The sequence below is a fragment of the Emys orbicularis genome, chromosome 19 (genome assembly GCF_028017835.1).
Source record: "Emys orbicularis isolate rEmyOrb1 chromosome 19, rEmyOrb1.hap1, whole genome shotgun sequence".
Classification (NCBI taxonomy): domain Eukaryota; kingdom Metazoa; phylum Chordata; order Testudines; family Emydidae; genus Emys; species Emys orbicularis.
Genome location: NC_088701.1, coordinates 4,291,776 through 4,315,338, shown reverse-complemented (window position 1 = coordinate 4,315,338; position 23,563 = coordinate 4,291,776). Strand labels below are relative to the sequence as shown.

Here is a 23,563-nt window from a genome sequence, read left to right as displayed (position 1 = left end):
ACCCGGGCTCACTACGCCACTCACGTTTGGCTCGCTCGCCCCTCCGTAGGTGGCGTCAGAGGGGCGGGCAGGCCAAACCTGAGCAGCACTGCAAACCCATGCACCAGGTCGCAGTGCCACAGAGTTTGGGGGCCCCTCAAACTGGGGGCCCAAGGCAAACAGCCCCTTTCGTCCCTCCCCTCTGGGCGACCGAGAATGCAGGAAATGTTCACTCCAACCAAGGCAGGGGGCTTGGGGGTGTGTGAAAGTGGGACAGTCCCATGAACCCGAGGGCTGTTGGGAGGTCTGGAACACCCACCCCCACCATTCCAGAATGACTTTCAGACATTTGGAGGGGAAATGAACCTTTTTAATGACATTCAGCCAAACGACAACCCCCTCAACAACGTGCACGTCCTGTCCGTTCCCTGGCAATGCAGTGAGGGGGAGGGAGCAGAGTCAGGGCTTAGAAATGCTGGCACAGAGGCAGGGTGGGACAATTGTGCTCTGTACAATCCACAGAGATCGTACTTGCCAAGATAAACCTGTCTGTGCCATAAGGTCTTGTTTACCTTCTACATCAAGGAAGCACCAGGAAGGGGAAGAAAGATGATCTTGTGGTTAAGACACAAAACTAAGGAGTCAGGACTCCTGGGTTCTATTTCCAGCTCCGGGGGGAGAGTGGGATTGAGTGGGTAGAACTGGCCTGTGGTCTATTCCTAGCTGAGGGAGGGGAGGGTTATCTAATGGTTAGAGAAGGGAACTGAGGGTCAGGACTTCTGGGTTCTACTCCTAGCTTAGAGAGGGGACTGCGATCTATGGGTTAAAGAAGAGGATGAGTAGTCAGGGCTCTGGGTTCTACTCCTTGCTACGGGAGTATGGTTTAATGGCTAGAGAAGAAGGGGGTGGGGCAGGACACTTGGTTCTGTTCCTGTCATGGGCTTACTGTGTGATATTAGCCAAGATGCTCAGATCCAAAATAGCAAAAGCAGCCTTCAATTCTGAATGCCTCCATTTTTGGGGGTGCCCAGTGTAAGCTATGAAGGCCTGAGTTTTACAGGGGTTCAGCGTCTGCAGAGCCCCTTGTCAGCGCGGCCCAGGACACAGCGATCCTACCGGGGAACCTGAGAAACAGCCAACCCTGGGGAAAGGAAGCTGGCCTCGGAAGCCTGGTACACCTCTACCCCAATATAATGCGGTCCTCGGGTGCCAAAAAATCTTACCACGTTATAGGTGAAACCGCGTTATATTGAACTTGCTTTGGCCCCGCCAAACAGCCTGGCCCCGCCCCCTGTCCGACCCCCACCTACTTCCCGCCCCCTGACTGACCCCTCGGAACCCCCAACCCATCCAACCCCCCCCCCCGCTCCTTGTCCCCTGACTACCCCCTCCAGAGACCCCCTGGCCCTAATCACCCCCAGGATTCCCACACCCTATCCAACGCCCCCGTTCCCCATCCCCTGACCTCCCCGCCCCCAAAACCTCCGAATCATCCAACTCCCCCTGCTCCCTGTCCCCTGACCCCCCACCCCCAGACCCTCTGCCCCTTATCCAACCTCTCAGCCCCAGCCCGGCACCCTTAACACACTACTCAGAGCAGCGTGTCAGAGCCAGACACGCTGACGCATTGATCCACCGGTGTGCGCAGCCCCGCCCCCCAGAGAGCTGCTTTTCCATGTTATATCCGAATTCGTGTTATATCGGGTCGCGTTATATTGGGGTAAAGGTGTATATAGTTATTAGTTTGCTAATAAAGCCAACTTCCAGGAAGGGAGTGCAATTGGCCGTGTGTAATGTGTTTGGACAGGCTGGGGGTGCCATCTGCTCACAGGTTCCCAGAATCCTCCTCACCAAAGCGATGAACCTCAGATTTGGAGAAATCTCTGAATACGTTTGAGAGTAAAAATTCCTCTATTTCCCATCAATCCTGGGTAAATAGTGAAGAAATCAAGGATTGTGCGGGGTTGACAGGAACTGGCAATGCCAGAGCTGACATGGATTCAGGAATGGGAGGGTATCTGGGGGAGAGTGGGGGAAGTGCCTCGTACCTTCCAGTGTAGCAACATGTTGGAATTTCCTTGTAATCTCTGTGGACATGAGGTGCGGGGCATGCCGGCCTCTTAGGAAACCCCAGAAAAAGAAAACTCAGTAGTTGCCTCTTCTGTATCTTAAATGGGTAGGGGGTGGGGTAGGTTAGAGCAAAAGGGCTGGGCGTCAGGATTCCTGCGTTCTGTTCCAGCTCTGGCAGGGGAGTTGTGTCTAGTGGTCAGGAGCGGCGCTAGGGTTTTTGGTGCCCTAGGCGGGGGTCCTTCCGCGCTCCCGGTCGTCGTAGGCAATTCTGCGGCGGGGGGGTCCTTCCGCGCTCTCGGTCTTCGGGGCACTTCAGCGGCGGGTCCCAGAGCGAGTGAAGGACCCGCCACAGAATTGCCGCCGAAGACCCGGAGCGCGGAAGGACCCCCCGCCGCCAAATTGCCGCCCCCCCAAATCCTGGCACCCTAGGCGACCGCCTAGGTCGCCTAAATGGAAGCGCCGGCCCTGCTAGTGGTTAGAGTGGTGTGTATACTGGGACTCAGGACTCCTGGGTTCTATCTCCAGCACTGGGAGGAGAGTGGGGGCTCATGGTTAGAGTGGTGTTGTGATAAATGAAGAGGGGTGGGGGTAGCCCCCTTTTATGGACAGCCAGTAGCTATAAAATCCCTCTTTGTAGCTGTTCTCTAATTGCTCTACCTGTAAAGGGTTAATAAGTCTCACTGCTATGCATAGGTAAAAGGAAGTGAGTGGGAGCCTGGCCAAAAGAGCCAATGGGAAGGCTAGAACTTTTTAAAATTGGAACAACTCCCCTTTTGTCTGTTCTGTTGTTGTTCTCCTGGGGAGAGGCAGACAGGGCAGAGCTATGCAGTAAGACGCTTGGGCCAGGTATGAAAAATCATTAGTATCATACCTAGAAACTACTCATGTAAAACCCCAGATATGTAAGTAGATCAGGAAATGTCTAGGGAGACATGATTAGGTTTATCCTTTTTATTTCTTTATGGCTTGTGGATTCCTATGTGCTAACCCTGGAGTTTTTGTTTTGCTTGTATCCTTTAAGCTGGAGCTCAAGAAAGCTATTCTTGGTGCTTAATCCTTGTAGTTGCTCTTTTAAAATCTAGCAATAGCCTGAGTTCCCAGATGTATTTTCTCCCTTTTTTTTAAATAAAATGTACCGTTTTTAAGAACAGAATTAATTTTTTGTGTCTTAAGAGGTTTGTGCATGTTGTTTAATTAGCTAGTGCAATAGCTGATTTTTTTTTAATTTATCAGCTCACACCCAGGGGGGTGTGAAAGGGCTTGAGGGTACCCCACAGGAAGGAATTCCCAAGTGCTCCTTCCTGGGCTCTTAAAGGGATTCTGCACTTGGGTGGTGGCAGCATCTACCAATCCAAGGTCAGAGAAAACCTGTAACCTTGGAAGTTTAATACAAGCCTGGAGTGGCCAGTATTAATTTTTAGAATCCTTGCGGACCCTGACCTTCAGCTGGGACTTAGAACTGCTGGGGTCTGTCCTCAGCAAGGGGAGGAGAATGGGGTCTAATGGTTAGAGCAGTGTGGATACTGGTACGTAGAACTCCTGGATGCTATCAGCAGCCCTGGGAGGAGAGTGGGGTCTAATGGTTAGCGTGGTTTATATACTGGGACTCAAAATTCCTGGGTTCTATCCCCAGCACTGGGAGGAGAATGGGGTTAGTGGTTAGAGAGCTGTGTATACTGGAACTCAGAACTCCTGGGTTCTAGCTTCAGCACTGAGAGGCAAGTGTGGTCTGATGCAGTGGTTCTCAAACTTGGGCCGCCACTTGTTCAGGAAAAGCCGCTGGTTTGCCCACCTCTGAAGTAGCCGGAGATGTTGTGTGTTTCCCAACTGACACAGCTAAAACAGCGGGTGAGCTGTAAGGCCGTCCAGCTGCTAGCAAACTGGCATGCAAATAATCCGATCTGCAAATACTGGGGCATGCAGTTAAACATAGTAGTATGACATGCCAATAAACCAAGTTGCAAAATAAATTGGTATGCAAATCAGAAGCATGCAGCAAAGCTAATGGGAGTTGTTTTGGCATCTTACAGACTAGCACATTTATTTGGGCATAAGCTTTCGATGCAGCTGATGAAATGGGTTATACCCCACAAAAGCTTATGCCCAAATAATTTTTTTAATCTCTAAAGTGCCACAAGGACTCCTTGTTGTTTTTGCTGATACAGACTAACATGGCTACTCCTCTGAAAGCTAATGGGTTTTTTCCAGCTTTACTCTTAGCACAGTAACAGCAGCTTTTAGCCCCTGGTACTAAGGCACTGCCTTTCACTGAAAATCCCCATAGGTTTCCCCTTCTCATGTTCCCCCTTGTTTTAAAATTGCAGCAGGGACCTGTTGCCCAATAAATCCTTCCTCACTCGAGTATTGAACCCAGTTCTTTATACAGCCGAAATCACAGTCCATCCATGTGTTTGTTCAATAACATGTGCAGGTTGTCTGTGGGTTGGAGGGTCAGGGCCATGTTCATCTGAATCTATCTAATATTAAATTATTCAATGTGAAAGGTGGAATTTTCCAGAAGCCTGTGTCTGAAATTCAGCAAGTGTGCCTAGAAGCGTGCAGTCCCCGGATATTTCACGCAGCAGCTACAAGGTGGCTCGCTAATTCTGCAAATCGCACATATTGGGCACGCTGCATTTCTTTTACGTTCTTTCTGTAGCAACTTGTGGCAAATAGTATAAAGTGCAGATCTTAAACTGCAGTTCCTGGGGGCCGCCTCAGACTAAACTTACTGTTATGACATTTCTTTCTATTTTCCAAGTCGCACTGTTTAGCTTTTGTGTTTTCACGTTTCACTTTTCATCATCGCTCCGATCTCACTGAGAGCTTTGTTTTGATGTGTTGTAGAGCAGTGATTTAGTGTGCACATGAGTGCAGGCTTTGTGAAATGGGGCCCAGAAAGAGTTTTTGGGAAAAGCCTGGACTCCTCCTCCTACCTAGTCCCTTGACTTCCAATTACATTTTTCAGTAGTTCCTTTTCTGACCTTTCAGAAGTATGCGCTGAAATGAATCAAATACTTCATTTCATAAGTAGAAATACACCCCTTGAATTCTGCTTGCAGCGCTGGTCTCCCCATCTCAAAAAAGGTGTAATAGAAATGGAATAGGTACAGAGAAGGGCAACAAAAATGGTTAAGGAATTAAGCTTCCATATGAGAAGAGATTGAAAAATCTGGGGCTCTTCATCTTGGAAAAGAACTGAATAAGGAGAGACATGACAGAAGTGTATAGAATCAGGACTGGTGCGGAGAAAGTGACTAAGGAAGTGTTATTTACCCCTTCACATAACACAAGAACCTGGGGTCACCCGATTAAATTAATAGGCAGCAGGTTTAAAACAACCAAAAGGAAGTACCAGTACTTCAGACATCATGTAGGCAACCTGTGGAACTCATTGCCAGGGGATGTTGTGAAGGCCAAAACTATAACTGGGTTCAAAAAAAGAACTAGATAAGTTCATGGAGGATAGATCCATCAGAGGCAATTAGCCAAGATGAGCAGCAATGTAACCCCATGCTGTGGGTGTCCCTAAGCCTCTGACTGCCAGACACTGGGACTGGACGACAGGGGATGGATCACTTGATAATTGCCCTGTTTTGTTCATTCCCTTTGAAACACCTGGCGTTGGCCACTGTTGGAAGACAGGATACTGGACTAGGACCATTGGTCTGACCCAGTATGGCCCTTCTTATGTTCTTATCTTAATAATCCTCTTTCCACTGCTGGGAAGTCATTGTTAGGACAGAAAGGGCAAGATTGCAGGGCCACTCATCCCCCACCAGTCCTAGAATAGTCAGAGAATTACTGTATAGTACAGCTTGGCAGAGTGGTCATGGTCCAGCCGTTCTCTGTCTTCCTTATTCAGATTGTAAACAGTCTCTCATCATGAATCCGTGCAACACCTGGCACAACGGGGCCTTGATCTCAGCTGGGGCAGGGGCAGTCCCTCACTAAGTTACTGTGCAGCGCCTGGCACAACAGAGCCCTGATCTCAGCTGGGGCCTCTAGGCACTGCTGTGATACAAATATTCATTAATGAGAGCACAAAATCTACTTGCCCATTGATAATGGGGCAACTAATGACATTTTACCCGCCTGCTAAAATAAATTTTCAAGGCTGGTGTGTGGATTATGGATTATTATTGTATACTCACCCCCAAATCAAGACCGGATACCTTTCTGGAAGGTATATGCTTTAGTGGGTCACCAGTTATTGGGCTCAATACAGGGGGAACTGAGTGAAATACAATAGCCTGTGCTTTGCAGGAGGTCAGACTGGATGATCAGTTGGTCTCGTGAAAATCTGTGCCTTTTGGACCAGATATTGCCTCCGCCAGTGTAAATCAGTGTCGTTCCACTGACGGGAGTGGGGGTAAACGGCTTGACATCAGTTGAGGACCTGTTCCATTCAATACTCAATACTCATTCAATACAGTAACTCCACTGAGGCCAGCCTGTGATCTGACCCTGAGTGTATAAATTAACACTTTGGGGGCAGGGACTGCATCTTGCTGTGTGTAGGTACAGCACCTAGGACAGTGGGCCCCCGATCTCAGCTGGTGTTACCCTAATACCAGGCCACAAACACGACTTGCTCCCTGTCACCCTAATGGAAAAATTAAAATCTTGCTTGTAAAACAAAGGGCGAGGCTGATTATTACAGTAGATTCAAGTCTTGGGCCTTGGGCTCACACACGGATTTGGGGCCAGCGCCTCGGCCGGTGCAAACCAGCATTGCTCTAACGAAGTCGATGGAAGTAGGGCCGTTTACGCCAGCTGAGGATGTGGCCGTCGGGTTTTAAATGGAGCTAATGATGGCAGCATCTGCCCAGCTCTGTATTTGTTATTCATATAGCATTAGCACCTCGAGGGCCCAGCATGCTAGGCACTGGTCACACATAGAAAGAGGCAGTGGCTCTGTCCCAGAGATTCATCATCCAGAGGCAATGCTAGAGGTCACACCGCAGGTCAGTGGCAGAGCCTGGAAGAGAATTCAGATTTCCTGGGTCCCAGGTGACTGCCTTAGCCATGACACCACGTTGCTTTTACTTTCACCGCTCCCATTCTATTGAGCCTTCCTTGGTCCCGCTAGCCATATGGCATTGTCACCGCTCCGACTTGTGACACCCGTTGTTAGGTAAGCCCAGTTGGCTGTTTAGCTGTAAGTAAATATGTTGCAATTGGATGTCTTTGGATATTGTCCAGACTGAAGCCCTGTCCAAATACCACTGCCAGGAAAAGAAACATGTTTCTGGAAACCTACTGATAACCTGCCCTCCCCCATTAACCCTTCCCTGGTTTGCAGTGGTTTGCTTTTACCCAGAGGAAGGAAAAAACAGACTCTGAGATGAGTGATCTCAGTGGGGCGAGGCGGGTTCATACCAGCGGAGGATCTGGCCCAGAGATCTGAAGGTCTGGTTCATCAAGGAGGTTAACCTCTAAAAGACCAGGTACTGGATTACAGGGTTATTGCAGGTGAAGAGCGATCGGTTAACCGGTGCCTGTGCAAATTGCTGTTTCAAGCTTCAAAGCCACCAAAGGGATTTTGATACCCATCTGCCATTAAAATGTGTCTGAATCTCCTATGTGGCTTTGAAGATGCCAACCGTCATGTATTGTTTAGGGGCACAGGAACTGCCACACTGGATCAGACATTTCAGAGCCAGGTGCAAGAAACTCTACTGTGGACAATTATAGCCTGCCCAGGGGGGACATTACCTCTTAACACCCATTGCCTTATGTCCTGAAGCAGGACTATCATGTGGCAATGAGTTCCACAGGCTAATTCCACATTATTATTTCCTTTGATCAGTTTTATGTTACCTGACAGTAGCACCCAAAGGCCTTCTTTGTGCTAGGTGCTGTGCAAACATACAGAGCAGGTGTAGATGATGGGTGGCTGAACATGCTGGTGCCCTGTCTTTATTAGCACTCCCACCATTGCTACCAGCAGCGTAGATTCCCTAATAGAGTGTAGCGGAGTCCTGGCCTAAGAGACAGTTTCTGCCCCAAAGGTTTTACAATCCAAGTGAGTTGGATAGACAGAGAGATCCACCCTTCTGGGGCTCCCTTGAGGACTGGGACCGCTTTCCCTACTGAAACAACGAGGAGTAATTGTGGCACCTTATAGACTAACAAATTTATTTGGGCATAAGCTTTCGTGAAGTGGAAAATACCATAGGAAGATATATATAGCAGTACTGCTATCTTCCTACTGTATTTTCCACTCAGTGCATCTGATGAAGTGGGTTTTAGCCCACGAAAGCTTATGCCCAAATAATTTTGTTAGTCTATATGGTGCCACAAGTACTCCTCATTGTTTTTGCTGATGCAGACTAACACGGCTACCACTCTGAAACCTTTCTCTACTGAAACATCTCAGGACTTGCCCAAAGTAAAACAGAGTCAAAAGGCAGAGCCAGGAACAGAACCCAGGAGTCCTGATTCTTAGCCTGCCCCCTCGTTGTAATCCAGTAGATCCCACTCCCCTCCCAGAGCTAGGAATATAACCCAATTGTCCTGACTCCCAGGCCCCCCTGCTTTAACCCATTTGAACCTATTCCTCATTCACAGCTGGGAGCAGAAACCAGGAGTCCTGACTTCCAGCCTCCCCTCTCCATGCTAGGCCTGAACTGTGGTATTGATCAGTGCCCCTCCATTCTGATCTGTGGCCAGCACCTTGGCGTGGAGTAAACACAACCACAGCCTCAGGTCCCTAATTCCAACTCCCCCCTTGGAAAGACAAATAAACCCTTGTGTCAAGGGAGTGAAGAAAATATCGTTTGTTCTGAACTTTTCAGGTTTCCTGGGCTCCTCCCCCCACTGACTAACCCGCCCAGCTGTGTGCACGAGGGCTCAGTTTACAGGCAACTCTGAGGATAAATAGCCCCGGAGGAGCTACTTCTCCTGACCCTCCTGTCCTCACCATGGGGGGCTCTGCTCTCTGCCTGGTGGCCGTGTTTGCTTTCTACTTCCCGGCTGTTTCTCACAGCCAACTGTAAGTACCCCGCGCTTCTGCCACGGTGATGGGGATATTAACCTGTGTTTGTTACATGGCTGCCAATGGAAACCAAGCTCAATTTTCCTCTCTTCTCTGCTACTGTGTATGGAGTGGGAACAGGCTGCAGAAATTCTCTTCCTCACCTGGTCCAACCCTCTTCTCCCTCGCTCAGTTCCAAGGCTAATTTGGGGGTTTGGAGGATGGAATTTTTTTTGGAAGATGGATTTTGAGCCTCACTTGATCTTAGTGAACCAGGTATAGACGGGGAGTAACTCCATTGAAAACAATGGGGTTGCACCCCCCTGAAATGCACTGAAATCAGTGGGGTTGTCTTTCCTTTGGCTTCAGTGGGCTTTGGATCAGGCCCTAAAAGAGACCAGAATCAGGTTCTATAGGGCCACATCTTGAACTCCTTGCTCAGTGTCTACATCGCCAAGACACCCAGTGGGGCTAAATTCTATTTTCAGTGTATACTGGTGCAAATCTGGAGTAACTCCACTGACACTGGAGTAACTCCACTGGCTAAGGGGATTGCTGATGGTGCATGAGGCAAACGAGAACCCAGTTCACTTCCAAGGGCTGTTGGGTGTCCGAAGCACAGTGGTCCACTGCTTGGGCACTGCAGTGGGAGTCAGGACTCCTGGGTTCTATTTCCAGCTGTTGGAGGGAATGTGCCTGGGGGGCCAGAAGATGGGAATGGGAGTCAGAACTCCTTGGTTCTATCTGACGCTCTCACGAGGAGGATATCCAGGAGACATCTGGGTTCTAGGAGGGGAATGAGGTCTAGTGGTTAGAGCCGGGTGGTGTGACTAGGAGTCAAAACTGCTGGGCTCTATTCCCAGCTGAGTCACTGACTGGCTGTGTGACCTTAAGGAAGTCCCTCCCCTTTTCTGTGCCGGCCGCTCCCTCATCTGTGAAAGGGGGATCATGACACTTACCTACCTCTGTAAAGTACTGCGAGATCTATGTCTGGCGAGTGCTTTGAGCAGGGCCGCCCAGAGGATTCAGGGGGCCTAGGGCAAAGCAATTTCAGGGGCCCCTTCCATAAAAAAAAAGTTGCAATACTATAGAATACTATATTCTCATGGGGGCCCTTCTGGGGCTGGGGGCCTGGGCAAATTGCCCCACTTGCCCCCCCCCCCGGGGCGGCCCAGGCTTTGAGTGTGACCCTGGGGCTAAGCTTCTATTGTCCATCTGACTGATTGGCTGCCTGGCATGGTTACCTCCTCCCGGCCTGTTCATGTCTGTGCTGGGGTGGCCAGATGAACAGCCAAGAGCCAGACCAATTGCCCATGTGCTTGGCTCTGAAGCTGGGAAGGGATCTTGTTGCCAGGGGGTGGCAGTGATAAAAGGGAGGAGGCAGGAACAGGTAGTTTGGTTTGATTTGGTGCTGCCCCCTATGGCCAGGCCAAACGCCTGCTGAGCCAGTGAGAAGCCAGAAGCTGCATGAGAGATGCATTGATCTGTCAGGATGACCCAACTCAGCTATGGAGGCTGGGTCACGTTCACACCTTCCCCATGGTGCTGGAGCAGCTGCTGTCCGGATGCCAGACTTCGGGGTGATAGACAGACAGGATGTGGGGCTGGGTTTTGCAGCTAGACCCCACTGGGAATGCACCACGGTGGGCTGCAGGCCAGACATGCAGACCTCGGTGCAGCTTTCCCCAAAGGGTTCCAGAGATTTATGAAACCTGTTTCTGAGCCTGGGCCAACTTTCAGGAAAGGCGGAGGGAGGGTTCCCCCAGGATGGAGAGAGGAGATTTGGTAGCCACCGTGCAGTGCTCACTCCAGGTCTCAACCCTGACCTGCATCTCTAGGATTTCTAAGAGGAAGATCAGGGGCCTACCTGGTCCATTTTGACAGCACTCTGGTGGATGGCTGGTACCAAGCACACGCCCTGCTTAGATGCTCCTGGTATTGCCTGTGGAGCATATGAGCAGTAAACATGGCCCATGCTCGACGATTCCCCAGCGCAGCATGCTCCTCTCTAGGCAGGGTCAGGCCGTGCAGAGGGCAGCACATTCCAGAGGGCTCCGTAACAGGGTCACACACGCTGGCTGCAGACCATACGATCGCAGTTGATGGAATGCAGGGGGACACAGTATCGCCCTCTCCAAGGGGCACTGGGGTCAGCACTAGCTCAGATGGGAGAGCTCCTTCTACTGAGCCACACACCCTGCTCCCTGCAGCACAGCGGCCCCTAGCGCCGCACTGTGGCATTGGGGCCAGCACTGACTTCCGGGGGAGAGCGCCCCCTGCTGAGCACCCCACACAGTGCCAGATTAAATAATTCTGGGGCCCTGTGTGCACGATGGAAATAGTGGGGGAGGCGTCAACTCTAGGTCCTGCCCTTTGGAGTATGTGACCAGGCGTGGTTGGTGTGATGGTTTCGGTCACAGATATCACCTTGGGACTGTCATCTAATGTGCCGAAACTACCTCTGAGCCCATTTTCCCTGCCAGCTTGGGACTCCAGAACCCTGCCTTGTTGACCCAGACACACTAGCCTGCTGCAACACGGACCCAAGGTCTGGTCCATGGCCCCAAAGCTGCAGACTTAACTGAAAACAGCGTAGCAGGTTACCTATCGCCAACACACAGACACCCAATTCCCAATGGGATCCAAACCCCAAATAAATCCATATTACTCTGTATAATGGCTCTACAGAGTAAATTCATAAATTGTCTGCCGTCTATAACACTGATATAGAGATATGCACAGCTGTTCGCTCCCCCAGTATTAATCACATACTCTGGGTTTATTAATAAACAAAAGTGATTTTATTAAGTATAAAAGTAGGATTTAAGTGGTTTCAAGTAATAACATATGAACAAAGTAAGTCACCAAGCAAAATAAAGCAAAAACATGCGCGTCTAAGCCTAATACATTCAGAAACTGATTACAGGTAATATCTCACCCTCAGAGATGTTCCAATAAGCTTCTATCACGGACTAGACTCCCTCCTAGTCTAGGCCCAATCCTTTCCCCTGGTACAGTCCAGCAGACATCTTAGGTGGTAAGCAGGGGGTTTCTCATGACTGGTCACCCCTTTGTCCTGCTCCACCCCCTTTTATAGCTTTGGCACAAGGCAGGAATCTTTTGTCTCTCTGGGTTCCCACCCCTCCTTCTAAATGGAAAAGTACCAGATTTATGATGGATTCCAGCATCATCTTACTCTTTGTTTCTTACTGTGCTTCAGTCGCTGTTGGGATTTCAAGGTGCTGCTGTAAAGCAAATAATAAATTATAAACCCTGGTAACGAGCTTGGTATAAAACCTCCTTGGGGATGTGGGAATCGCAGCCAATGGGGTTTTAAATACTAACTGAATTAATCACATCGACCTTTTTACCATTCACAGCTATTCTCTGATCACGCCCAATGTCCTGCAGGTGGAGAGTGAAGAGAAGGTTGTGGTGGAAGCCCATGGCCTCAATGCCCCAATCGAGGTTACAGTCATCGTGCATGACTTCCCGCTTAAGAAACGCATCCTATACCAGGTCCAAACCAACCTCAACTCTTCGAATGGGATGATGGGCACAGCCGTAATAAAGGTGGGTAAAACCCCAGCCTCAGGTCATCCAGTGAAACAAAGGGTATCATTTTCAACAATGACCCACTCATTTTAGGAGCCTCCAATATTTTCACTCCCCAACTCTGCAATACCGAGACGTTCAGACCCCGTCCAGGTTGGATGTCGTTCTAAAAGAGACACTCTAGCCCAGCATGAAGTTATGAGCTGGAATTGCTGGGTGAAAGTCTATGGCCTGTGTTATACATAGGGCCCTACCAAATTCAGACTGGTGAAAAACACATCACGGACCGTGAAATCAGACCTCCTCTGTGAAATCTAGCTATTGGAGGAGAGGAGAAGGGGCAGGGCTGGGGGCGTCCTAGCCGCGGGCTCTGACCATGCCCCTGGCTCCAGCTATTAGTCCCCTCAGGGCTGGGGAAGGACAGGACTTACTGTTACCCTGCACAGCTGCTCTCTGGGGGAGATCAGACCCACCTCTGGGGACCTCCCTTGGCTGCAGGAAGCTCCAGGGCTGGGCAGCAGCTCCAGAGCTTCCTGCAGCCACAGGAGGTTGCCAAAGGTGTAGGTGGGTCCAATCTCCCCTGTGCTGCTGGGAGCCAGGGGAGGTACAAAGAGATGGGTCTGATCTTCCCCCGAGGGCCATGCAGGGGAAAACGAAGTCCTGTCCCTCCCCAGCCCAGCCGGGACTAGCAGCTAGGAGCCCCTAGCTGGGGCACTCCGAGAAGCACGGGGGAGATCAGACCCACCTCCATCTCCGGGAACCTCCTGCAGCTGCAGGAAGCTGAAGGCAGTGCAGAAATGAGGGTGGCAATCCTATGATTCCCCTACAAGAGGTTTGCAAACCCCCCCCCCCCATGAATCCCTTTTGGGTCAGGATCCTCACCCTGAAATTTCAGATGTAAACATCTGAGAACATGAAATTGACTAATTTTCAAATCCTAGGGGCATGAAATTGGCCAGAATGGACTATGAATTTGGTTGGGCCCTAGTTATACAGGAGGTCAGACTAGCTGATCATGTTGGTCCCTTCTGGCCGTAACATCTATGAATCTATTAGTGATGGGAGACGTATAGCTAACTAGTCAGATAGGCACCACGGGGTCTCTTGTTGGGGACCTAAAATTGAGGTGACCATCAGGGGTGGCCAACCTGAGCCTGAGAAGAAGCCAGAATTTACCAATGTACATTGCCAAAGAGCCACAGTAATATGTCAGCAGCCCCACATCAGCTACCCCCTGCTCCCAGCTCCTCCCACCCACCGGTAGCCCAGCCAATCAGCACCTCCCCTTCCCTCCCCATCAGCTGTTTCATAGTGTGCGGAAAGCTTTGGGGGGGGGAGGGGGAGAAGCGAGGGCATGGCAGGCTCAGGGGAGGGGGCGGGAAGGGGTGGAGTGGGGGCAGCGCCTGTGGCAGAGCCAGGGGTTGAACACTGAGCACCCACCGGCACATTGGAAAGTTGGCGCCTGTAGCTCCAGCCCCAGAGTCGGTGCCCATACAAGGAGCCGCATATTAGCTTCTGAAGAGCCGCATGTGGCTCTGGAGCCACAGGTTGGCCACCCCTGCCCTAGGTGCTCCAAATTAGGAGATAGAAGAAAATGTTGAGGGGAAGGATGATCTAGTGGTTAGCGTGCTAGCCTGGGACTCAGAAGACCTGGGTTTGATATCCAGCTGTGTCACAGACTCTCTCTGGGTCCTTGGGTAAGTCACTTAATTGCTCTGTTACTCAGTTTTCCCATCTGTGAAATATAGATAATAGCACTTCTTTATTTTGCTGGGCGGGAGGGAGGGGGCATGCTGTGAGGGTAAATGCTTTAAAGTTGAGGCACTTGGGTAATAATATACTGACCTGGTAATAGGGGCCATATAATAACTTAAATAGATAAACTGAATCACAGTGAGATCTAACATCAAACCACATTGGACAGATAGTAGTTCCGTTGCTTAAAACACGACTAGATACTCAGGTATTGCGGTGGTGGGGTCGGTACAAGAACCTGTACTGAACAAAACATGCAAATGACATGATTTTGTTCATTTTTTGGCATTTTCCATTGCAAATAATAAAAAAAAAAGACGACAATGAAATGGTTAAAGTCACAAGAGTTTTGGTGAATACTTTGGTCTTAATTCCTGTTAACACGTCAAAGCCAATTATTGGTGTCTCAGCTGACTTGGGAGCTTCTTCTTCGAGTGATTGCTCCTGTGTATTCCACAGTAGGTGTGCACGCTCGCCACGTGCACTGGTGCCGGAAGTTTTTCCCTTAGCAGCATCTGTAGTGGTGGAGCACCACTGCGACCCCTGGAGTGGCGCTGACATATCGCGCCATAAAGGGGGCTGCGTGCTTCCCCCACCCTCAGTTCCTTCTTGCAGCCAGTGAAGGTAGTCGGAACTTTGTGCTCCAGCCTTGGCTGCAGCGTTTATAGCCTTAGTGGTGTCCAGTCTCACTGAACTTTCTTGCTGAACTTTCTTTCGTTGGTGCCTGGCTCGGGGCATGCCCCGTGGCCCAGGCTTCAAGTCATGCGACTCTTGTCGCAACTCTATGCCCAGAAGCGATCCACACAGTCAGTGTCTTTGCTGTCTGGGCGAGGCTCACATTAGTGAGAAGTGTAAAATTTGCCACTCCTTCAAGCCGCGAACAAAGAAGGAGCGTGAGATCCGACTCCGAGCTCTCCTAATGGAGTCAGCCTTGGCCCCGGCACCGGCGCGTCGAGCCGACCCCACGCCGGGCACCTCGTCTTCAGCGCGTAGCGAAGCGCCTCCGGTGCGCCGTCCTGATTCCGCGCCCAGTACCACGTCGTCGGTGTGCAGCAAGGCGCCGTCGACGAGCCGGCACCGCTCCCCTTCTAAGAAGCAAGGGAAGACTCAGCGGCGCCGGGAGAAAGAACGGGGTGAGGCCAGACCCGCGTTGGGCAGCCCACGATCCCCATCGGGACCGAGACCTCTGATTCGGGTGGAGCGGAGTAGTCCGGTGCTGTCCACGCGCGCCTCGCCAGAGGTGAGAATGCCTTCGACGCTGGAGGCAGCTCAGGCCGTGTGCGACATCATGACGCTTCCGGTGCCGGGAGCGCCGCCTCAGTCGGGCCCCTGATCCCATGGGAAGCCACCGCTGAGTGCCCATCAACCTTCTCCTGACGTCTCCGAGGTTGAGGCTCCGTCCTGAGTCGAAGGACCGAGCCACGGACCAAGGCGCGCCTCCACGCCGCGAGCAGGGTCGTCTGTGAGTGAGCTTACCTCCTCCTCTCCGGGAGACCGTAGGGGTGGCACTAAAAGACGTTGCCGCTCCTCTTCAAGCCTTAACCGCAGGGACAGGTCTCGTCGTCGTCGGCACCGACGTTCATACTCCGGCACCCGCCGTGGAAAGCGCCATGCTCGGAGTTTGTCACGGGAATCCCAGGCACCGAAGCGTCGTAGTCTTGGGCGCCGGAGGGAATAGAGACAGCACTCCTGACTCCTACCTGTCCTCCTCCAGGGGCCGGAGACGTCATGTTTGGGACCACTCCAGCCGTTCGTACGGCACCGTGCGTTCGTCCTGGACCTCCGCCTCGGTACGCAGCTGCCCGTCCTCCAGCCGCTCGTACCGCAAGACCAGCCGGCCCTTCCGGGCCCCCTTGCGTCCCAGGGCCAGGCCGTTCCCTGGCAGGGACAGTGGTGCCAGTGGGCACCGTGGCCCCAGGCACCGGCACCGCCGGGACCCCGCTCCGTGGTGGGAGCGTCCCAAGCCCAGCCGATGTCACCGCCTCGGCACCGGGATGAGGCAGTGGGCACCGACCCTCCGGCACCGACTCGGGCCCAGGGTCAGGACGTCAAGCTACCGGTACCGCCAGGTGCCGATGACACCGCGGCACCGACCTCCTTGGCACCGGATGACTCTGTGGCTGCCCTTCCTCCGGTCTCTCAGGAGGATTTCAAGGCCCACCAGGAGCTTCTCAGGAGGGTAGCATCAAACCTCCAGCTCCAGGCTGAGGAGATGGAGGAACCATCGGACACGTTGTTCAATGTCCTTACCTCCTTGACGCCGGGGCGCATGGCCCTCCCGCTCCACCAGGGGGTGGCCAATATCACTACTGGCCTCTGGCAGACCCCTGTATCCCTCGGTCCTATTTCCAAAAAGGCCGAGCGGAAGTACTTTGTGCCCACAAAGGGACACGAGTATCTCTACTCTCACCCAGCTCTGAACTCCCTAGTGGTGGAGTCCGTTAACCACCGGGAGAGACACGGCCAACCCGCTCCCACCCCTAAGGACAAAGATGCTCGCAGGCTGGATTCCTTTGGGAGAAAGGTTTATTCATCTGCAAGTTTTCAGCTCAGAGTGGCCAACCACCAGGCACTCTTGAGCAGATATGATTTTAACCTGTGGGGATCCCTTCCCAAGTTCGAGCCCTCCCTCCACGAGAAGGACAGGAAGGAGTTCCGGGATCTGGTTGATGAAGGTACGGCGGCGGCTAAAGCAGCGCTCCAGGCGGCCTCTGATGTTGCGGACACGACCGCTCGTTCGATGGCCGCAGCGGTCTCCATGAGAAGGGCGTCCTGGCTTTCGCTCTCTGGACTATCGTCTGAGTCCCAGTCGATCATGCAGGACCTTCCATTCGACGGTCGGGCCCTGTTTGCTGATCAAACAGACACCCATCTGCACGGGATGAAAGACTCCCGTACCACCCTGCAGACGCTGGGCCTATACGTCCCGCTGGCCAAGGACAAGCCCAGGCCTCACACCTCCGGTCCACAGGCTCGGGGCAGATATGAGCCCCCGCCTAAGAAGCAGTGGGAGCAGAGGCGCTAGTCACAACGCCAATCCCATTTGGCCCCTCGTCCGGGGCCCTCTAAGGCCAGGAGTCCAGGGAAGCGGCGTTTTTGACTGCTTGTGGGGGGTCGCTGGGCTGGTTGCCAGGTTAACCCCCCCCCCCCAGTTAATAAAGTTCAGGTTTGCCAATCGTTTACCTGCCTTCAGTCTGCAATGGTTCCGTATTACTACGGACTGCTGGGTCCACAACACTATATCCCTGGGGTACAGGTTGCAGTTTCTTTTGCCCCCTCCCAGTTGCCCTCCGGCCAGGGAGTCAGTGGAGGACCCGGAACATGCGCTCCTCCTAGATCAGGAGGTACAGCGCCTCCTCTCCCTGGGAGCCGTGGAGAGGGTACCTTGGGAATTCCAGGGCAAGGGATTCTATTCCAGGTATTTCCTCATCCCGAAGGCGACGGGCGGGCTTCGGCCCATCCTCCACCTGCGGAAGCTCAACCAGTTCTTGGCTCGCTGCAAATTCCGCATGGTGTCCCTAGCCTCTATTATTCCCTCCCTAGACCCGGGGGATTGGTTTGCAGCGCTGGACCTCCAGGATGCCTACTTCCACATCCACATTTTCGAGGGTCACAGGCGCTTCCTCCGTTTCCTGGTGGGTCAGGACCACTTCCAGTTTACGGTCCTCCCCTTTGGCCTCTCGATGGCCCCCAGGGTCTTCACCAAATGTATAGCGGTGGTAGCGGCCCACCTCAGGAGGAGAGGGCTGCAGATCTTTCCCTACCTGGACGACTGGCTGCTCAAGGGCAAGTCCTGGTCCCAAGTGCAGCAGCAGATAACCTTCCTGCTATGCACCTGCTCAGCTCTAGGCCTAGTGGTAAACGAGGAAAAATCCACGTTAGTACCGGTCCAGCGCATAGAATTCATAGAAGCACTGTTAGATTCCCGGGCGGCCATGGCCTCCCTTACAAGGGACAGGTTCGAGCGCTCAAAGGCCTTATCGCCTCGGTCACGGCCTTCCCGGTGACCATGGCTTGGGTGTGCCTTCAAATCCTCGGCCACATGGCCGCATGCACCTCGGTGGTGTGACATGCCAGGCTCCGGATGCGGCCCCTCCAACTCTGGTTAGCCTCCCGGTACTCCCAGGCCAGGGACGGCCTGGACAAGATCGTCACAGTGCCGCCAACGGTGGTGGCATACGTACAATGGTGGTCCCTTCCGAGCAACATGCTCTGGGGTATCCCCTTCCGAGAGCCTCTCCGTCGCTAGATCTAGTGTTGGATGCCTCGGACCTGGGCTGGGGAGCCCATGTGGGGGACTTCAGGACCCAGGGTATGTGGTCACCCGATGAACTGACCCTGCACATAAATGTCAGGGAACTCAGGGCAGTGCGCCTGGCCTGCGTGGCTTTTTGCCAGCGCTTACAGGGGCAAGTGGTCAGAGTCCTCACGGACAATACCACCGCTATGTATTACATCAACAGGCAAGGGGGCACGCGCTCCAAGGCCTTATGCCAGGAAGCCCAGCTCCTGTGGGAGTTCTGTATAGCCCACAACATCCTCCTCCGAGCGTTCCACCTACCCGGCGAGAGTAACACGCTCGCAGATCGCCTGTGCAGGGTGTTCTCACATCAACACGAGTGGTCCCTTCACAAGGAGGTAGCAGAGTGGATCTTCCTACAGTGGGGTGCTCCCCAGGTGGACCTGTTCGCCACCGGCCAAAATCGCCTGTGTCCCAGGTTCTGCTCCAGGGTGGGAGAGGGCGATGGGGCCATGATGGACGCATTCCTGCTCACTTGGTCGGGGCCCCTGATGTACGCCTTCCCGCCCTTCCCCCTCATAGGCAGGGTCCTACAGAAGGTGAAGTCAGACGGGGCAAGGATTATCTTGATAGCCCCGGATTGGGCCCGTCAACACTGGTATGGGACCCTACTGCAACTGTTGGCCCCCCCTTGCAGGCTGCCGCTCCGCCCGGACCTCCTCTCCCAGGAGGGAGGTCGTCTCCTCCATTCCAACCTGGCCCCGCTCCACCTGACAGCGTGGCTGCTCTGTGGCTAGATGCGGAGGGGGGGAGTGTACCGAGGCTGTTAGATGGGTCCTGCTTGAGAGCAGGAAGCCGTCCACATGGAGGTCCTACCTGGCTAAGTGGTATTGGTTCTCCATATGGGCGAGGGAGAGAGGTTCCTCCCCCGCGTCTGCTCCGCTCCAGCTGATCCTGGACTACCTCCTGTCCCTTAGGACCCAAGGGCTGGCCCCCTCCTCGATCAGGGTGCACCTGGCGGCCATCTCAGCCTTCCACCCTCCGGTGGCGGGACAGTCTGTGTTCTCCCACCATATGACTTCCAGGTTTTTAAAGGGTTTGGACAGAGCGTTCCCTTATGCTAGACCCCCGGTCCCACCGTGGGACCTGAACCTGGTACTGTCACGCCTCACAGGGCCACCCTTTGAGCCCCTGGCCACGTGCTCCTGGTCCCACTTATCTGAGAAAGTGGCGTTTTTGGTGGCTATCACCTCAGCCCGCAGGGTGTCGGAGCTTAGGGCGCTCACCTCGGATCCCCCATACACTGTCTTCCATAAGGGGAAGGTCCAGCTTCGTCCGCACCCGGCCTTCCTACCGAAGGTGGTCTCGGCGTTTCATATGGACCAGGACATTTTCCTGCCAGTCCTGTGTCCTAAGCCCCATTCCTCCAATGAGGAACAACGCCTTCACATGCTAGATGTGCATAGGGCACTGGCCTTTTACTTAGACCGAACGAGGCCATTCCGGAAATCCCCTCAGCTTTTCATTGCTACGGCCGAGCGCATGAGAGGGCAACCGGTTTCCACCCAGCGGATCTCCCTCTGGATCACCTCGTGCATACGCACGTGTTATGACCTAGCTGGGGTTCCCCCACCTCCTATTGTCAAGGCGCACTCGACGAGAGCCCAGGCCTCGTCTGCAGCCTATGTGGCTCATGTCCCTATTCAGGACATCTGCAGGGCTGCTACATGGTCCTCTGTCCACACTTTTTCATCGCACTATGCAATCGTCTCCCAAGAAAGGGATGACGCCGGGTTTGGTAGGGCGGTGCTCCGCCCGGATAACCCGTAAACTTATCATTTAGAACTCCTACCCACCTCCGTTAGGTATAGCTTGGAGTCACCTACTGGGGAATACACAGGAGCAATCACTCGAAGAAGAAAGGACAGTTTCCTGTTCCGTAACTGGCGTTCTTCAAGATGTGTTGCTCCTGTCTATTCCACATCCCACCCTCCTTCCCCTCTGTCGGAGTTGTCTGGCAAGAAGGAACTGAGGGTGGGGGGAGCCCGCAGCCCCCTTTATGGCGCGATATTTCGGCGCCACTCCAGGGGTCACAGTGGTGCTCCCCCACTACGGATGCTGCTAAGGGAAAAACTTCCGGCACCGGTGCATGTGGCGAGCACACACACCTACTGTGGAGTAGACAGGAGCAACACATCTCGAAGAACGCCAGTTACGGAACAGGTAACTGCCCTTTCTTCATTCAATGCACCGAGGTTCTGAGGTCAGGTACATAACCATATGCACTATGGCTCGTTTTTGCACTGCCTGGGAAACTTGCTCAGAGCTTGCCAAGTCCTGTCCCTAGTCTGCGCTGGGCACAGCATCATTTCTGGGTGGGGTTCGCTGGTGGAGCAGGATTCTCGTTGTGAGTTGATCCAAAGTCCTGGCCGGGAATGGAGAGTTGGGGGGACAGAGGGAAGGTCTCCAAGATGTTACAGTCTTAGGGGAGCACAGCAGGAATAGTCGGGAGCACATCAGTGCAGTAGAACTGACTTCAGCAGGGCACCCATGGGATGCCCTTTGGTTAACAAACATTCCATATAACAGGAGGTGACCGGACAATGGGTACTGGGCCGTCCAAATGGTCTGGCCTGACTCACTGGTGGTGACCTATGCTGACTCGGTGCCATCCTGGGAATCCCCCTCCACCTGGGGTATTCCCCAATGAGGAGACCCACCATCTTCTCGCAGCTGTATAAGCTGCTGGAGGAACTGCATGTAGAGCGGGTTAGTAAAAGACCATGATTTCTTTCCATGTATAACTTAACCGTTGTTAACACTGCAAAGGTCTTTTGCATAGAGCATCCCTTGTGGTGGTGAGTAAAAGCAGGAAGAACTCATCATGCTCTTCTTCTCATGCAGGTTCCCACCAAACACATAAAGAAAGATTCAAAAAAAACCCAGTATGTTGTGGTCAAGGCTACGTTCCCTCAGCAAACTCTGGAGAAAGTGGTTCTGGTCCATTTCCACAGTGGATACATCTTTATCCAGACAGATAAAACCATCTATACACCCGGGTCTACAGGTACTGCCTTCCCCTGGTCTCTTCTAATGGGAAGGGGTGGGAGCTCCTGATGTCATGCCATATCTACAGCAGGACTGCGGGGTCCATCCTGTGCATATTGCTTTGCTTGTTGTCTGGCTGAAGACAGAGGAGAATTGGAGCAGAGACTCTGCCACCACCAATTTGCAATATTTCACCCTTCACCATTGTCCTAGGTGGGATGTCCCATTGAGTGTTAGATACTGAAAGACTGGGTGGGCCATGGGATTGCGAATGGGTGATGGAACTTTTCAAATCCAGTGACTGGTTCTGCTCCATCTTGTACCAAGATACATGTCCCCATCTGACGGCCGTCCCAAAGGCTGTGTGAAATAGGGTCTGCTAATCCCAGCCCATTCAGAGCAGGACATGTCCCTGCAATGACAAAGCCCGCCCACCTGGTACTTAGCGACAGGGGAGAAAAGCAAGACAACGCCCTAAAGAAAAAAGCCATGGAGATCTCCGACTGTAGAAAGAGGCTATCGTGAAACAACCCTGATGGGGGCTGATGGCTCAGATCCTCCGTGGAGTTAGGCACCGAACTCCCGTTGGTTTCAATCAGACTTAGACACCTAAGTAGCTTGGAGGATCTGGGCCAAGGTGTCTATCAGTTAACGACATCCCTCTCTTCTCTCTTAACTTTCTCAGTCCTCTACCGGATCTTCACTGTGGGTCACAAACTGGAACCAGTGAATAAGATAGTGATCGTGGAGTTTGAGGTGAGGTCGCTGTTCTGAGTGAGCCCGTGGGGGAATAGGTGGGTTTAGCCACTTGTCTGGGTAACGCGCAGCAATTTATTGTGACTGAGGAGACTCTGCAACAGTGTTAACGCTTGAGGAAAGTTGCATGGAGTTCTTTGGGAAGAGCCAGGCAGGTGCTTGTCTGGGAAGGCTGAAGACAAGGAGCCCCTGCAAGGAGCCCTTTGAAGGACGTGTAAAGTGGTGGCAGGAACAGGGCTTATAGCTCCAGGCGTTAGTTCTGTTAAGGCCCTTTCCACTGGGCTTTTTGGTCCATAAAATAAAGTAAATCAGCTGCAATCCCCTGGGCAATAATCCCCTGGGCGTTTCCTCACCTCAGCCAGCTGGGAGTGGAGAGAACACATCTGTCCCTTCAGTTCCTCTTTGACTCAGTTTCCCCTTTCTTTGACACTCTGCCCTGAGCAGCAGCATAACCAGCTGGGGCCTTGCGATGGGGAGCAGCTGTGGCTGGCAGAGCGACGCAGCCCTTGGGGCAGCTCCAAGGTTTGCAGATAGCTCAGGGTTAAGCTGGCGTCTGCAAGTTTCTGCCGTGGAGGCTCTTCACTCTTCTTAGACTTCTTTGCTGGCTTCGCTGAGCCATCTCAGAAGGTCAGGAGAGATTAGTCGGTTTTTCCAGTGTCTCTGGGGAATTAAGAAATTCCAACAAATCAGTGGAGTCCAGATTGTTACATGCTATTGTTGGAAGTATGGAGAACTCTCCACTGGCCCAGGAATGTAAACGTGGCAGATGATGTTGTTAAGAGCAATTGACAGCATTTTTCTCCCTAAACTCTCAACTTGTTTCCTTTCCAGACCCCTGAGTCCATTATTGTCAAGCGGATTCCCATCTTCATATCAGGCATCTCCTCTCTGAACCACATCTTGCCGGAGATTGTCAGGTAAATTGCCCCGATGTTACTATGCCTGAACAGAACAGAGCTTTGCAGGAGTTGGGCAGGGAAGCAGAAGAGATGATGTGGAGCTAGTTACTGTGTGTGGCCCATCAGCTAGATCATCTCCTACAGGCATTTCCAAGTGACGTGGAGAAAACAAACTCTCCTGCCACATACCCAGTCTTGGCATAACTTGATTGGTATTTGTTATAGTTTCGATGGATAATCATGTTTATTTGTAAGCCTTTTTTTCCAGTTTCAATCACTTCA

At 52.6% G+C, this 23,563-nt stretch overlaps 1 pseudogene; it reads left to right on the top strand.

Moving 5' to 3' along the window:
• Window positions 1-23,563, top strand: part of LOC135891780 (complement C3-like) — a 91,691-nt pseudogene that overhangs the window by 545 nt on the left and 67,583 nt on the right.